Below are 5208 nucleotides of genomic sequence, written 5' to 3' on the forward strand. Positions count from 1 at the left end.
AGTTCTATGTGCACAGTCAAAATCTGACTTCTCTCTCTCTCTTCTCTTCTTCACTCATCTGTCTTCTCCTTCTTGCATGATTCTAATATTCAATGGTAATTCAGTTAGGTTTATTTGTCACTGTCACCCATTTAAGGGTTCCTCACATTCTAATTTGTTTTTATTTTTGTTTTACTTTTTGAGACTGAAATGTTGACATGATTCTAAAAGTCAGAGCTACTTACATAGGAAGGTCCTGATTTTGCCCATTTTTGTTCTGAGTTTTTGGCTTTTAGGATCTCTGGTGGGTTTTTATATCTGTTCAATGAAGTTTGAAGCATATTGTACAGATTTCTTCTGCCCTGTGGTGGTTTTCAGGGAGTATCTTCTATGAGTTGAGGCACTGAGTGGACGGTTCTGACTTGTGTAACAACTCTGTGTGGGTTTAATCATTGTCTCTGTTCATTTTTGAAGCTTGATGTAGTAAATCAGATTCCTAGCTCAATGGGCCTTTCTCTGCCAGTACAGAGTGACAAATATAGATGGAGGAAGGGTCAATGGCCACTGACTTAGAGATTCTCTTGTCTGGCAAGATCTTGAATGAGCCACCTTTGCCCCTGAAGCTCCCTCTCCTTTCAATATTGGAGGCAGGGCAGTTGTTCATGATCACTCCCTTCAGTATTTCTCCCAAAACAACATTCTGTCCCGGAAAAGAAAAACAAATGAAAAAAGCCACACCCTCAGCAAAACCTGAAGGCAGAGGATGCCTAAACATCAAAGCAACTACAGTAAAGGAAGAAAAAGATCCCTGTAATTCTACGATGTGAAAAATAAAGCCTGTGGAGTTTTGTCGTGAGCCAGGGCAGGCCTGGGAAGTCACAGCAGAGAGAGGCAGCCACACACCTATCTATCCAAAGCCAGCTCTAAAAGGAGAGGAAAACAGAAATAATAAGTTCTGCTCTAATAGATCAGAATAATACATCATTTCCAGAGAAGAAAGGGCAAAGGGCAATGGTGAACAACTCCATCCCATAGTTGGTGCTCCCACAACTAAAAGAAACGAAAGTCAGAACTGCCGCACTTGCTTCTTCATCAACTGGAAGGCTTGATATATTTATAGCAATAAAGAATTTTTCACTATTCAGTACAGTCTTTCCCTCCCCCCATTTCCTTCATTTCCCCTTTCATCAAGCAATAATCAAACCAGGCTTCTGTTTGCATTTACCTCAACCACACAAACACATCTGTATATACATAGACAAGCATATATATGTATATATAATACATGCATAAAATATATAATATATACATGTATAAATATTTGTATGCATGATATATAAACATATTATACATTTTATTATAACATGTATGTTATATAATTATATGTACATATATAATTATATATTTATAACATATAATTATGTGATTTTTATATAATTATATGTAACACTATATCTATTATGTATGCATATTCCTAATTCAAGATCTATATTTGGAGGAAAAAGACAATAGGGAGAATTATAAGAGTTGGGACATCATTTGATCCTAGAGAAAAAACTCTCTACCCTCTGCCTTAATCCAAGGAGTCCTCAGGTATGAGGTTTCAGGACAACTCAGACCATCTCTAGAGCACTTACTCTGGACTAGAGACCAGCCCCCAGAGAAAAAGGTCACATAGTGTAGTTAGGTCTGTGAGCTTCTGAAGGCCTGGTGTGATTCAGGAACAGTTACTCTGAGATTGCTATGCAAAGAAGTCAGGGGTAAGTAGCCCTCCCTGAAGCTGTTGAGTGGAGAAGACTGAGGATCACTACTCAGGAAGTACTACATGAATAAATCACTTCACAGACACGTAACCTCTGGGGCAGGTGGCCTTCCTCACTTGGTGAGCTGCTTTCTGCAATCCCTACCATGAGAAATAAGAAAGCATATATACTCTGTCCTAAAAAAGGGAATCCAGAAGAAACTGGAAAACGTACTCCCCAGTACGATTAGACAGTAACTAAAAGCCATTTTTGAGGAAAAACATACAATCTCCTAGCCAAGCACCATGCAAGCTCTATGATACAGCATTCTTATGGCCTCTCAACATCTATATGTTGACACTCTAACCTTTAAGGTGACAGGGTTAAGAGGTGAGCCTCGGGGAGGGGATTAGGTCATGAGGGTGGAGCTCTAGCAATTGAGATTAACGCCCATATAAAAGAGACCTCAGAGAGCTAGTATGCTATTTCTGCCATGTGAAGACACTGGAGGAAGGCCCTTTAAGAACCAGGAAGGGGGTCCACCAGACACTGACTCTGCTGGCATTTTGGTCTTGGGCTTCTTAGCCTCCAGAGCTGAGAGAAATGAATTTCTGGCGTCTTTAAGCCACCTCACTTATGGTATTTTGTCATAGCATCCCAAATGAATGATGAGACATGGTATTATCTGGCTTCTTTCTTTAAGAATTCCAGCTCTTGGGGCTGGGAAGGTGGCTCAGTGGTAGAGTGCTTGCCTTGCATGCTCAAGGCCCTGGGTTCGATTCCTCAGCACCACATAAGCAAAAAGAAAAAAGCCGGAAGTGGCGCTGTGGCTCAAGTGGTAGAGTGCTAGCCTTGAGCTGAAGAGCTGAGGGACAGCGCCCAGGCCCAGAGTTCAGGCCCCACGACCGGACCCAAAAAAATAAATAAATAAGAATGCCAGCCCTTGAGAGCAGAACAATCCAATGACCCTAAGACCTTGTAAGTTAAAAATGTGCTCCATAGACCAGCAACATCGATCAACATCATCTGGGAGCAAGTTGGTAAAGTAGAACCTGTTACACTACCCTGGACCAGATCAGTCAGCTTTTGTATTTATCAAGAGGCCCATGGATCCAAACACATAGTCAGGCTCAAGTAGCAGGACATTAGATTGAAGTGTAGCGAGAGGAAAGACTTAGGTAACAAATCAAGAGTCCCTGGAGGGACAGGGGTTTATTGTATCTATTTAACTCTTTTAGATTTATTTTTTGAGACAGGGTCTCATTATGATGCCCAGACTGGTCTTAATGATTGGGGCCTCTAGTGAGCCTCCTATCTCAGCCTCCCAAGTAGCTGGGATGTCAGGTGCATGTCAGCACACCTGCTTTGTAACTATTATTATCCAAGAGTAAACAGAAAAGAAAAACTATAGTCACCTAGAATATAATACGTGATGTCCAGTGCCAGAACAAGCCACCCAACCCCAGAAGAAGATCCAGAGGAAGACCAAGAGGACATACCCACCTGCCAGACACACCAAATCCTCAAGTACAACCATCTGCCCCCTTAGGAAGATTTTCTCAACAACGCTCTAGTTCCCTCCACTTTCTCCCTCCCCAGGAGAAATTGACCATTTCCTGAATTATTCCCAGCACAAAGTAGGTGCTCAATAATTGTGTGCCCAATAATGAAAGTGCTGTACTAGCTGCCTTGGATCAATTAGTGGTTGTAATTGAAACTGAATGTAATTAATTATATAATTTGGGGCTGTTCAAGTTTAATTCCACTAAAATTGTATCAGGAAAACAAGGCAGGAGGAAGGACTAGGAACCAAAGGGCGGGAACTATCAGCAATATTTCTGTGTACCGTAGGCGCTGCTGCTGCCTTAGCATGGCTGTTATAACACAGAATGGGTGCATGAAATAATAGACATTTCTTTCCTATAGTATGGAGCAAGACACCAGCAGGGCCTGCTCTTGTAAACAGCCCCTCTCTCCTGCAATATTGTCACCCTCCCTCCCCCTCTACTTATAAGGGCACTAATCCCATTCGTGGGGTCCCATCCACCATTCTGACATAATTGTCATTACCATCACATTGCAGATTTGGATTTTAATATAAGAATTGACACAAACACTGAGTGCATAACACTTAACAACAACCACAACAAAATCCCTGTTGTGTATGGAGTGAGTTCTGCCCCTGAATCCCATTTGGACACACAAAATCAAAGACTTCACTCTACTACCTGCAGAACAGGCAGCAAGTCAGTCTGTGCTGTGGACATTGCTCAGCTTGGGAACATGAGTTTGTCTTGACCCACCCTGCCCCGCCCCCTTTGCATGTTTTTCATTTTTCATGTCATCTGCTTCTCCCCTTGGCTCTCACAGACTAAAAAGGATTTTGGGGGATTTTCTGACCAGTGATTTTAACCCATTTAGACCCAACATGCTTTAAAAAAAAACAAACAAATATTTGCCAATGTCCTTTACCATCTTCAAATAAAACCTGCCGACTCTACTAGGTTCTGATGGTTCATGCCTGTAATCCTAGCTACTCAGGAGGCTGAGATCTGAGGATCGTGGTTCAAAGCCAGCACAGGCAGGAAAGTTCATGAGACTCTTCCCTCCAATTAACCACCCAAAAACCAGAAGTGAAGATGTGGCTCAAAGTAGTAGAGTTTAAAAACAGCTTAGGGACAGTGCCCAGGCCCTGAGTTCAAACCTTACATTAGTGGGTAAAAAATCCATCAACCCTATTAACTACTTTTATTTCTAAGGTTTTTTTCTGGCACTGCTAGAGCTTGAACTCAGGGCCTTGCATTTGCCAGAAAGCTGCTTTTTCTCTTAAGCTCTGGGCCCAGCCTTTTCTGATTTAGCTATTTTTCAAATAGGGTTTCCTATTGTGACCAAGCTCTCCTATTCCACCATCGTCTATTTACATTTTCTACACAGCAGGGATGACAGGCATTACTGCCCCACCCAGCTTTGTATTAGCAGAGATAGGGGATCATGGACTATTTGTTCTGGTCGGTCTTAAACCTCACTCCTTCTAATCTCTGCCTTCTGAGTTGCTAGAATTACAGTCCTGAGTCATCACATCCAGCTACAAATATGCTTTTTAAGTCAGAGGGAACCAGGTGTGTTGCTGGCCATTCAAGTGCAGGTTCCTTGTTGCATAGTTTTTAGTTTTCCCAGTGTTGAATAATGATCCCCAATGAAACAAATAAATGATCCCTCAACTTCCACGGTCATTGCATTTCTGGGAAACTTGGGAGGTGCATGAAACTCATACCAAGAATGGTTCCTAACAGGGTGTAGAGTTCAGTTGTTGATTTGGTTCATTATGAACAGCATTTTTGCTTCAGGCATATCCCAAGGGACACGAAGACTCACTCAGAGCTGGTGTTTCACACCTGTCATCTTAGCTCCACAGGAGGCTGAGATCTGAGAACTGTGGTTCAAAGTCAGACCCAGCAAGAAAGTGAGACTCTTCTCTCCAATTAAC

Source organism: Dipodomys ordii, unplaced genomic scaffold, assembly GCF_000151885.1.
Source record: "Dipodomys ordii isolate 6190 unplaced genomic scaffold, Dord_2.0 Scaffold2, whole genome shotgun sequence".
Taxonomy (NCBI): Eukaryota; Metazoa; Chordata; class Mammalia; order Rodentia; family Heteromyidae; genus Dipodomys; species Dipodomys ordii.